The sequence below is a fragment of the Acyrthosiphon pisum genome, chromosome A1, assembly GCF_005508785.2.
Source record: "Acyrthosiphon pisum isolate AL4f chromosome A1, pea_aphid_22Mar2018_4r6ur, whole genome shotgun sequence".
NCBI classification, from domain to species: Eukaryota; Metazoa; Arthropoda; class Insecta; order Hemiptera; family Aphididae; genus Acyrthosiphon; species Acyrthosiphon pisum.
In genome coordinates, this window is record NC_042494.1 from 21,398,386 (window position 1) to 21,412,013 (window position 13,628).

The 13,628-nt window shown below is 29.6% G+C and overlaps 1 protein-coding gene across 1 annotated transcript in view; it reads left to right on the forward strand.

Moving 5' to 3' along the window:
• Nucleotides 1–394: 394 nt before the first annotated feature.
• Nucleotides 395–13,628, forward strand: part of LOC100169222 (bifunctional heparan sulfate N-deacetylase/N-sulfotransferase) — a 75,796-nt gene continuing 62,562 nt past the window's right edge. The window contains exon 1 of the mRNA XM_003246549.4: nucleotides 395–612. The gene's annotated coding sequence lies outside the window, so the exon portion shown is untranslated. The remainder of the gene's footprint in view (nucleotides 613–13,628) is intronic.

The window sequence follows — 13,628 nt, forward strand, 5'->3', positions numbered from 1 at the left end:
GTGAAAAAAATTGCGGTCCGTCCGTCAATATTGGCCGACGGGGCGCCGAGGACACAAATACCTAAATTAATAATAATAATAATATGACGAGAGGCTGTCCGTCGGCCGAACGCCAGCGGGGTGCCCGGTGTTTTGGCAGCGAGCCGTTGGCAACACCGATTCCGCCGCCCGCCAGCCTGCCCGCCACACTCGCCGCTCCGCCGGTGACCGCCACCCACCCCGTCACTAAACACACGCACTTCCCCGCCGCGCCCACTCATCACCGGTCCCCTCGCGCCGTCGACCGCGTTCGTGAGTGCGCGCGCACCGCTGCGCCCGCGTTTTCCGTGCGTGATCACCGCCGCCGCCCGCCTACCCACTTCCCGGTTGTCAGTCGTCGTGCTTGCCGTTGCCGCCGCCACCGCTTCAGTTCCCGTCCGATCGGAATGCAGTGTATTGTTGGTGGCCCGACGGCGACACACGCGCGCAACTCGCTAGCTCCGCCGCCGCCGTTCTGTTATCAATAGTTTTCGCGTTTTGGCCTCACGTGCGCGCCGATAACACCGACCGTTTCGTGCTGTGTGATCCACATCGATCGACTTTGTCTGACCAGCCCTGGCCGCACCAGAAATCGTAAGTAACTCGACTGTAGCTTTACCGCACCTAATATTATAATATTTTACGTTTCTAAATTTATTATATTGTGTACGATTATTGCGAGAAATCGCGTCCCGAAGACTTGTCGCGGGATCGTAGGTGTTTGTCCGGGATCTATAACGCAGCTAATATAATATTATGTAGGTCTAGACGTCTAGTCGTCCAACCACGGTTACCTACCCACGGGTTCTACACAAAATTGTTGGTAGATTTTTAAGCGCTCGAGGCCCCGCCGCCGCGTTCTAATTTCGAAACGATCTAACGTGTTATTTTTGCCGGTTTCCTACAGTACCTATAATATATCCGACGACTGGTTTAATAATGGATCGCGTTCTCTTCTCCGTGTTTGGTATAAATCACACCTCAGATGCTGCGCGTCGCGAGTAGGCACTCTACAGTTGTAGCTTACCTGCCTACCCTTTAGAATCGCCGAGAAACCAATGCAAATTATTCGAATTCTGTAGATAGGCACTCATGACGGATTTAATATAATTATTATTCCTTAACCGGGTCATGAGGATGTCACGAACGATACATCTATCGGTAGATAGATTTCAGTTCTGCGAATCGCGAAGAAGTGTCACAGATCTGGCTGCCGCACGCACGTGTTCAAGGTGAATAACGTACACTATTATATTGTGTAATGGGTACATACCTATCGTGTTGTTCGAGGATTTCGCGGTGTTTTTCCACCTCTCCTTTTCATACTTATGGTGGATAATAAACATTATTTATCCTTAAGGCGATAAGGCCGTTTGAAATTTGTCGCAAGATATTCGAAACATTTTAAAAAGTCCAATGATTGAGCTTTAGACGTTTTTTTATTTTGCTTTGAAACGATTTTTGATTTACGAAACAGTATTATGTCAGTAGGCAGTAAATGATTATGGCATTTATCGACCACTGCCAATAATATTTCATTAGTCTGATACCAAAAGTTGTTTTAAAGTGTTTTATGAAACATGTATACAATGTTATCTCCACAATCACTAATAATAAATTGCATGCTGATGAACTTCACAAATCATATTGTAGTACGTGGTAAGTTTCAAATGCCTATAATCATCATATAACCATTTGCCGGTAAAACACAAGATATCCATTAATTTTTTTTTAACTTAAAGTAAGATCTGCAATTTAAATTAACGTATATAATTTATACCAATTTTATTGTTATTTTGGTGTTATCCAAAAAATTATATTTTTAGATATCAGCTTAATACACTTGACCAATACGTAGAGAGGTATATTGTACCTATATTTGTCTTAAAATTAACAAACTGTAATATAGGTTAACTACATTATTTTAAAGTAATCTCACATTCCCGGTTTTTTTTCTATAAAACTAAGAAATGTTGTTAAGATCTTAAAATTGTAGTATAAGACGACGATAAAGTACTTAATTCGTTTGTATACAAGTTTAACTAATTTACATTTTTCAATTTTCCGAATCATAATATGTTTAAAAAAATGTAACCAGAATATCAGATATGAGTTATGACTTAGGTTATTCTAAAATTCATCTATAAATGTAGGATCTAATAAAGCAAATTATTAATGATACATTTTAATCCCATAATTCATTGATCTACTCAGTTTACTCGTTAAACTGTATTAGGTACCTCATTCAAGTAATAAAAGGTTAATTAAAAAAAGTACTTTTAATTAAACGTAATTTCTTTTCATGATAAATACTTTGGCGTCGTTTGGCGTATTACCTACATACCTAATATTATGCATAATAGCTCGTATAATAGCGACTATAAGTTATAGTTATAGTTTAAATGTTATGTTAAGTCATTCGTTACGAAATAATATAATAATATGCTTGCTATACCTAAAATTTATAGTAAATTAGACTGCTATATATTTTAAAATGTACTAATTGTTACATATATTTTGATTCTGGACGTCTTTTACGAATTTAACGAACAAGACATTGGACCCATTGAATAATGCTTGATTATTCGACACTCCCTCTTGAATGTGTGATGTTACTGCTTAAATATGTGGTTAATTATCGAATTTAATTTATGAAATTGTACACTGCAGGTCTCTGGATCGTAGGTATAAGTACATAATAATATTATAAAGCATTAAATATAATATTATATTGTAATAATTTGTAGATATAGGTACCTATTTATTACAAATATTTAACATAACCTAGGTACTGATTATCAGTATTATTATTATTATTATTATCTTATTATTATCCTACTATTACTTTAGTTTATTAATTGTGTATAGTATTTCGAATAAAAAGAATAATTTAGCTTTATCACGTAGGAAGTATAGCGTCAAAAGCTAAAATTTGTGGAGATGAAAGATCGATTTTGGTCTTGTAAATAGTGAAATAATTTACGGATGGATTAACCCATCGCGGTAAAAGTACTTTACCATATATATAGGTAGTTCCGTGATATAAATTACGTACCGAGGGGATAGTTATATTAATGGGAGAGAATACAGTGGTATCTATTGGTCCAATATGCAGTAACGGATGCCGTATGGAACCTGAGATTCCAGATTTAAAGCTATTGCACTGTCGAAACGAGTAACACGATAACGGCGGGATTTCTGGTTTACGGGCTAAACTTTTCAATCCAAACAACTAGACTTCTATTTTCTGCGAATTTAAATCTTATGCTGTTGAAAATATATTATTATATGAACTTAAATTTTATCAAAACGCTATCGAGTCAATGTTTTAACAAATTTAAAATGTTTTAAAAAGCTCATGAAGTCATCGTTATGCCATTTACATATTCAGAATTATTAATCATTTAAACGGTTTTTAGAGTTTTAACATTTTTATTAGTGCCTATATAATAAAAAAACTTAACATAGGAATATTATATACATAGGTAATAACGTGAATATTTTATTGAATAAAAAATGTGTTGTATTTGCACTAACTACCTAAAATTCTTTGTATGTACTTATATGTGATACCTACCTATAACATATACTTTATGTTGTTTTTCAACCATTGATTTTTCATAATATACGTCTAAATTAAATTTCCATAGTATTACCTATAATAATTATTTTAAATTGTGTTTCTATTTCTCATATTTAATTACATAAATATATATAGGACCTCGTATAGGACGTAGGGATTTCTTGAGTGTATCAATAAATAACTAACAATAATAATAATATGTACCTACCTAATAAATAATAATATGAACGTTGAAACCGAGGTTGAAACAGTATTTGAAAATTGATTTAATCTTTAATTTAGTATCTTGAACTTAATAGAATATCCACCAGAGATTTTTTTGTTAATACTAAATAACGCCTATAATGGACAATGTAAAATGTTGTAACCTTATATTGATAAATGGCGAATGGATAATATAATATAATAATATATTACGTGTTTTAATCCTGCAGTACCTATTCTTTTTAATTATAAATAGTGATTGTAAATATTATAATATTCACAAAAATACTTTTAATATTCAATTAAATTAATCTTATCTGTGTACCTACCTATACATAAATATTTTATAAATGTAAATAGATTTTATAATAAATAATAATATAGGTTTATATCCTAGTACACCTAGTACTTATATTGAGTTAATATTAAACAATTTAATAGTAATAAATACAAATTTACTTGCTCCACTTTAAAAATAATGAATTAAATTGAAAACAAAAAAAACTAATAATATTGACAAATAGTTCGTATAATTTAACTTGGTTTTGTTTATATTTTTGGTAAGTTATTATCAATTAATACATTGTTATTATTTATTATACATGTTGTTATGTTAATTATTGCTAGCTCTTATCAGTTACAAGTTTATAACTCGTGCAAAGAAGTATTACAATTTGTCTTATCATATAAAAGTAAACGTGAATGAACTTATAAGGTTTTAACATTTATTGTTGTAATAACATGAACACTTATTATGAACCATAATATTTTTAAAATAAGTGTTTGATTTTAGTTTACAATGTTCGATTAAAGTTTGCCACTGTACACAATGTGTTCGATGTACCTATAGGCTATACATTATAGCCTATATCTACATAAATACAAATACATTTTATTATGTTAAATTTTCATTTAATTAATAATATAATAGGCGTTATTATATTCTGCTGAACAATAGAGGACTTATTTACGTGCATCTTTACCTGGGTGCTCTTCAAGCTTACTTGTGTTAACAATAATAGTATGTTTATAAAACATTATAGTTCTATCGATAAAAAAAAAATAAACAAAAACAATTCAATGATAAAATCATAATATTTTCTAAGATCGAGTCAATTATCCCCGCAATTATCTATGTTTGTCGAGATGTTTGTGTTGACTGTGACAGTTGAACTAAATTAAAATGTGTAATGTGTGGAGGAGTATATTAAAATTTGAGAGATTTCTTATACGGTTTTACGGCGTAGCTCTATAAGTAGATTTAGTGGATTTATTTATTTATGGGTTGTAGGTAGAAGCAAGCACGTTTCTATATTTGTGAAAACGTTCACCGGAGCGTTGAACGTATATCTGTTTCTGTCTTCCTATATAAGATTACGTACAGGAAATATCTCGCGGACGGGATGATAAAATAATATTATATTATAATATTTGTATATTCCCGCATCCACTATAATATTGTTATCATGTTCAATTCATTGCCAGATTGTTTAGATTTTGTTTTAGACACTTGGCACACAATTGGGAACCTGTCCAATAAAGCTATCGATGCGTGTTTTTTAGGCTTTTATAATAATTGATCTATACCAAAATGTGTGCACGTCGATAAGTCCCATAACTCCCATTGCGCACCACTAAACGACCAACATTTTAATGTGTATAGTGCAGCCGATATCGATTGTACGTACTTGGATTGTGTACACACGATTATTATTGCTATTATGCAAAATATTTACAATGTTCATTGGCCATTGCTGCTGATGAATGATAATATAGGAATAATGTTTGCGTGTGTTGTAGTAGTATATCGTATATGCGACACTAAACTTTGTTATACATTGCTGCTTAGTGCTTAGTGCTTATAGTTTTATAGTCGATCATTTATCAAAAAAAGTCAACGGAAATCACTTCCAATATTATAAAAAAATATTTTCTATGGCCTTTGTAGTAGCATGCATTTTTTCGGAATATTTCTGAATATCTAATTATACAGTTTAAATAAAAAATTTAAATGTAAAAGTATTATCTAAAAATGTAGGTATATTGTATAAAATAATAGTTATAATAAAATGATATTGGTAGATAATATATATACAATTTCTAAAATCACATTAATGGTATATATTAATAAATTGTATAGTTAACTTGTGCTAAAAGTAGTAAAAGCATCTACAATTATATTATACTATATAGTCTTTAGTTATAAGTAATAAAAGTATTTTATGTTTAATCATTGGTGATGATTTATAAGTAATATGGATATAAAATCAGTTTTAAGTATAATAAAGTTCTCGCATAAATATAAATTGAGTCACGATTTTTTTGCTTATTTTAAAAAAAATAAATAGATTTTAAATACCCGTGAAAACGTTTTTAATACACCAGCATATTATTTATGGTACTAATCGTAAGCCTTCATCTGAATACACTGGTGGCCGTATAATATAATTTATGGAATATTATTTTAATAATCTAATTAATTATAATATCTATCTAGGTATGCATCTATCTGTCGCATGTCATATTGTCACTTCGCGTGTGAAAGGTTTGGATAAAAATAACACATACCTATTGGCTACAACTACTGGTGTAGCATCTTCTTATAGCATTATAAACAATGGACATCTGAAATAATAATAATAGTTCTGGTGAAAATCACGCGATAGACACGTTAAAATATCTTACCCGGGATCTTACCCTTTTCACTCGAATTCTTCCGTGCCGTACATATATATTTAGGTTTATACAGGATATAAGGTTTCGGTCGAAATTATCGATTGGTCACCCTTGCAAACGTTGATAATACTGCCATCGGTTCCAACTGTATTTCTATAACAAAACAAATATCGTTGATGAAGAGTAAAGGGTCGTAATATATGTTAGGTATTCGAGTATTTGTGTGCGTAATATAATATCTTAACGTACGCGGGGGTGGCCTATAATATGTTATACGAGTACGATGTTCTGCATCCCTAGCTACAACCATTCAACGATTACTCGCGGCTCGAAAACTGTGGTTAAGGATATTATTTCGGTAGTAATTTTTACGGTTCAAGATAATATATCGCGTTTAGTGCGCGCGGCGGTCTATACCTTTGTATAATCTATGCCGTATGCCAGTATAGGTTGGAATGGTGGTGGGGGGGGGGAGCTCACCTTTTCCGAGATTACATCCCAGATGCACCCTTTGTGTGTCCGCTTTTTTTTTATGTCGGGCCTCATCGCGCGCGCAGGTGTTATCTTTGAAATCGTACGAATATAATATACGTCAGTGTTATAATATTATTATACGCACCGAATACATATTATAATGTTTTTATATTATATATTATTATATGATATATATATATATATATATAGGTGAACGCGGCAAAAACCAATGAAAAAGGCGTGACCACACTTGGCCGTCGCCCGTCTATTATAATATATTATTATTGTGTTATTAAACATATTTTATCCTAGGTACCTACTAGTATAATATTATGTGTTTTAGTTCTTCACATAAGTAAGTACATGAATCCGGTTGCGCGCACGAGTTAGTATTTCTCAATTATATTATTATTATTTTGATTGGAAAATGCGATAATATAATGTATTATATTATTATGTATGCACTCGGTTACATGCATGCGGTAACGTTTCTCGCAGCTTCGATTCGACTAAAACATAATATGCACAATACAAGTTTTTGTTCAACGTGAATAAGCCAGATACATCGACGCTTTTAGAACGCATAATGTATGTATCTTAATTTCAACAAATATATTCTCTGTAGGTTATTTTGGGTCTAATTTAAAGGGTCGACGATTTATGCGAAGCCCTACAGTTTTTTTTTCTGACTCGTGGATTATATGCAGATGTAAATATATAATAATATGTAATATTTATCTTTCAAAGTACCTACCACCATAGGTATACATGTGCAATAATAAGCTTATCAAATTATAACTCGTCTGTAAAACGAAGTTTTGTGACTTACACATAAAACCATAGGTACCTACGTCTAAAATTCTAATTTTTTTTTTTAAATTTTATTTATTTTAATGTCTACGTATTGGCTATTTGATTCGTGATTTATAATGTTCTTAAGTTTAATTTACGTAACAACACTTTAATAGAAACTATTTAGTTTAAAATTAAAATTTCTCATAAATGTTATTGTTATCAACACGTAAAAAAATCATCGAGCATTTCAAATGCCTTTAAATAGCTTGAAATGAGTCTAAATATTTTTTGATTGAGTATAGAAAGTGATAAAGAACAGTGAAATGTTTCAAGTTTATTCTAAGATTAATATTTTTTGAGTTACAAAAAATAAAATCGTTTGATGAGAAATCGCCAGGAAAATCTTTAATTTACGCGTGAATATCTAATTTCGTCAAAATTTAGACGCCAAAGTTTTATATAATTTAATTCTCGTAAGAAAAACCTATATATCCTTGTATTAACTTTTTTGAATATTAAAAATGATGAATAGGTACTAAAATTTCCAGTTTTCCTTAATTTTTTTTTGTTTTTATCGGTTATTTTGAAAAGTACTACAAATTTTGACACTCCAATACATCATCTAGATCCATTTTCTACTAGAAACCACCTTTTAAGTGGAAAATCTAAGCGTTTTTTATTCAGTAAAAATATGTGTTTTCAAGCACAAAAATAAAATAAAATAAAAATATACATCATTATAAAATCAATACATTGATCGCTCCGCTCAGAAACTAAAATATAACTATTGACATTTTGAATGAATATAATTATTATTAGTAGGTTCTTATATAGGTAGTCTATGACTTCAGATAAATTGTAAACGTTTTTTTATTTATATAATGTAGGTACATACTATTTCATAAGCATTTATTTACTTATAGCTGTGAATAAAGTTTTTAATGTATATAGTAGCAGCGGTAGCGTGTCTGATATAGTATAATTAGTAATTCCCATCTAATAGGTTAACCCCCCTAACCTTAACTATTCCGTATTCGTTAAAATAACATACATAGTTTCTCTTTAATTAGAAGACAATTATGACATCAACAATTAAATGGTGCGGTACTTTAAGTGTTATAACAATAGTGTTTCTATAACTCTTTTTGCAAGTTTTAATCCACAGCGATTAAAATAAAATTACTATAGTTATACAGGGGATGCGGTTACAACATTTAAAAATAATAATGTATAGGCCTTAGTTTTATACTTTACCTAGTAAAAAGTTGAATAGTTGTTTTGTTACTGCACTTGAAAATGTAGTACTTATTTCTTCAAAATAATAATATGTATAATTTAGCTGATAATAATATATATTTTATTTGACTTTGATGTTATATACTGCGCGCACATTGATAAATCGATTTGAAAAAAGATATTTCATATTTCTTCTCATTAGAATTTTTTTTTAAAATTTCTATCATTTTTTATTATGTGATATGGAAACAACATTGGTATTCATTGATTTTGCCACTTGTGTTTATACTTCTTTTCATTCGCATTCTATGTATAGGGAAATGAACACTGCAGTACTTGAAAAATGCTCTTTATTCTTTTGTAAAGGAGCCCCCGTATCACAAGTCCGCATAACCCTACTATTTTTTCTCTCGTTTATACTGTGCGATAGTGCAGCATGTATCGCACTAAAAATAATAGACACTGCAGCCGCATTAATTACAATACATACTTTAAAGAGTATGAAGATAGATGTAGCAGCCCATTTGCACGTATAGATACACGCTGATTTTGAATCATCATCATTATATTTATTTATGTTTATCAAACACATCACATACAATTGTTTTTCAGTTATTAATTTTTAATAATAATATGTATAATGTATTGTATATATAGCAAAATCGATTAAAAATATTCTGGAAAATATTATTTTACACTTAACTCCTAAGTTATAATACTTATAACTTATAGCTAATTGAAATTCTTTGGTACCAGCTAGTTTAATTTGTTTGAATATAATATTATGGTGTATTGCTAATTGTAACTATAACTTGAAAGAACATTCAACGTTGTAGGTACATTGTACATATAATAAAATTTTAAGTAATTATTTGTGATAAAAAAAATGTATAGGTATACTTCGCAATTCACATTTTCTATTTATAATTTACTATTCTTGTCTAATACTTTGTTTCATAAATAACGTGTATAATACGATACACCACAATAGATACACGGAAATAATTAGCCTCTTAATTACCTAACATACAATATTAATAGAAAATGTAAATATTATTTCAAGCTAATTGCAGGTACCTTTGCATATTATTACGCTAAAAAATATTAACTGCAGTAACTAACATATTATTAAAGGTATGTTGTGTATAATATAATATTATAATATAGTACCTATATCTGATATAGTTTAATAATATTCTATTCGATAAAAGTGCACTAAAAATTCAAAAAATAATTGTTCGAATGTCGTCACTGTGACCATCGAGGATAATATATATTTGAAAAGTGTTGAACAATAATAATGAGCACCATGTAGTTCGCTCGTATGTATAGTTGTTTGTATTTCAGTTGCATGTATTTAAATCCTACATTAGTTCCGTATTCATAAGCAAAAAGGGGCTTAGTAATTTTGTGACTGAAGTTGTAGGTATAATAATAATATATATATATAAATATTATATATGTAGGTACCTACATATAAATATTTTTATATCAAAAGACGTTTTATATTTGCTATTATATTATGTTAAAATGCAGGATGTCGAATTAGAACATTTTCGAGGCTTATAGAGTTGTTGTACATAATATGTCTGGGCGCCCTTTTGTTAGGTACCTATATTATGTGTAATGTGTATATATATTATATTATGTGAATGGATCGCCCTATATTATCGTAGTAGACGGTTGTTATTCGTCAGGTATATAGAAAAGTTATTAGACGCCTGTATATGTCCAGGAATGACAATATAGATATTACCTCAGATATTACTTAAATGGAGTATAAACGATTTTGGTATTTATTATTTTTTTTTTTTTGGCAAATTCCATTGTAAACCCAAAAGGGAAAACTACTTTAAAAAGGACATCTTTCGGAATTTATTGTTAAGTATTGAAAATGGCCGAAAATGGTTATAGTTGATGACTAGACTTCGGGGATGGCGCCGTTGCTTTTTAAATGCCATCACGTTACAATAGTTTCTTAAACCGTGTTAAATGAATTGTGTGTTTTGACAAAATATATTTTAAATGAAATCATATTATTTATTTTCAACTTATGTATTAAATTGGTGCCATCGACATACCATAATGTAAAGAAATAGGTAAATTAAAAACAATTTAATATGGGAGATTTCCGGTTGGATTTTTCATAAATGTTGTTTTTCAAATAAAACTGAAATCTCGACCAAAATTATATTTATCGTGAATTTACCCATCATTACTCCCGATACTAATAAATATAATATATCTTCTAAAAAGATTATTACTTTATAAATTATCTATATTCGATATTAAAATTAACTTAATGTATTGTATACGGTATAAGGTATATATTATAATATAATTATGTAATGTGTATTGTGTATATGACGTGTTGTGTACGTCGGTCTTGCTGAAATTAAAGAAAATAATTATTTCCCGTTACAAACATAATATAGATTAGATAGGTAGGTACTACAATACTTATACTTATTTACACTTCCAATCAAAAAATTAACTGAAAAATCAAAGTTACCTATATATAGCGTACAATTGATAAATTATAATTACTCACTTAGAAGTGGGTATATTATATACAAATATCGTTCATACATAATATATACAAAATATAATGTGATTGCAATCTGAGATCTGATTCTAACAATTTTTCTAAAATATATTTAGGGGATAAAATATAGATTATTGTGCACTTGTGCCATAATATATTAGTTATCACTTATCACATATTTTGTTAGGTTTCCAGTAAACAGCTATTGCGTGCTCCGTCCAGTTTATATTACAGTCGGTTTCCGCCTATATAGTTGTGTAATTATTGCCAGGGTCATGAAAGGGTCGATGAAATATTAATGTTGCCATTTACAATACTTATGTTTACTGTCGTATATAATACATCATGGGTCAAATACTCAAATTTCTATTAGGATGTCTGAAACTTTAAATGAACAGGGATAGAAATGTATTCTTCTACGAATCGATAAATTGTAATTGCCGACGACCCAATAAAGACATAATAAGGTCCATATTAGTTTTATGTGAACCCTCTGTAGTATAATAACTATCACGTCATGATGTGTTGATGTGTTGAATATTCTCGGCAAATTTTTTCAACTGCCTACAACCTCCTTAGAATTTAGATTTTAATAATTTATCGAAAAACATTCGAGAAGTAAGTAGGCTTATATATTTATTTATAATAGGTATATTAATATTATGTTCATATTATTAATCGTCGAAAGTACGATTTAATAAATGTGTTTGCTTGCATACCACCTTTTATTGTTTAACTTTTTTTTTTAATTGGTTGATTTTCTATAGGTACCATATAAATAAAAAATACCTATGCAGTTAGTTAAGTAAGTATGTACTTATATAATTTTTTGTTTCGGAATAATTAACTGTTTTAGTTTAATTGATTTTAATTTATGTATAAATCATCAAATATACATATTATTTTTACAAGAAATCTAATTAGTTATCTTAGTACAGACTTAATAGTTTCCTGCAGATTTAGTAACTATAAACAACAAAAACAACAGGATTACACCTAAGCGTCACGTCTATTCCCCAAGGATCAATAAATACGTGCTCTGTAACTGCCTTCATTAAAATAGTAAAAAAGAAAAATCATCAAATAATAAGGGTCATGACTTTCATTGCAGGGAGACCCGCTTTCATTCAAAAATATTACGTTTATAAACGAGCGACACCTTAATCGTGTGACACAACGTAACAAACACAAATATTATTATTCTTATTGTTATGACTAATTTAATATTCTTTAAAGTAATTACCTACAACATGTCAAGTATGTTAATTAAATATAAAATATCTATGATGTAAAGTATGATAATAATTGCTAACTGTGAAATAATTAAGTGTTCGATTAATGTTCTTATACAATAATTAATATAGTTTTATGTATCTACGTCATTTTTCTTAACTATTTTATATTTATCATATTATTTCTATAATAGGAAGTGATTTTGAATAATATTCTTCAAAATATGGTTACAAAAATTGCATTTAAAAGAACATAGTAGGTATTTATAAATTATACTTTATAGGGTTCAAAAGTATACGTAATTTGTCTCAATATAAATTATGTACTAAACAGATTAAAGTAATATATTAACTTGGTTTATTGTCGTTTCAGGAATACATTGAATACAATTATTTATTTGACTTACAGTACGTCCCTAATTGTATTTTATAATATATTTAATATTTTTAAAAGATATTTACGTTGTTTTCAGTAAAAATATAACTTATTTTGTGATCGAAAACGTGTTTTATTATAAGTTAATAAGTTTAAACCATACATGCTCAAGGTTAATATTATTTTTAAATTTACTTTTTTCCAAGTTCTTCCTTCTACTTTAATTCTTAGGAAACCAAAACAAAATTAAAATAAAGTCATTTGCCCATAATTTTCTAGATATAAGGTGTCCTATATGTGTAGGACAATGGGGAAATAATAGGTATAACAAGATTATTATAATTGTCTACTTATAGGGTTATTGGTATATTCGTTTGACACTCAGAATGACTACAATTTTTATATCATAATATCATGATAACAATATTGTTTTGATGGCCTGCTTGGTGCAACTCACAGGATGTATACTTTATACATATTATATACTGG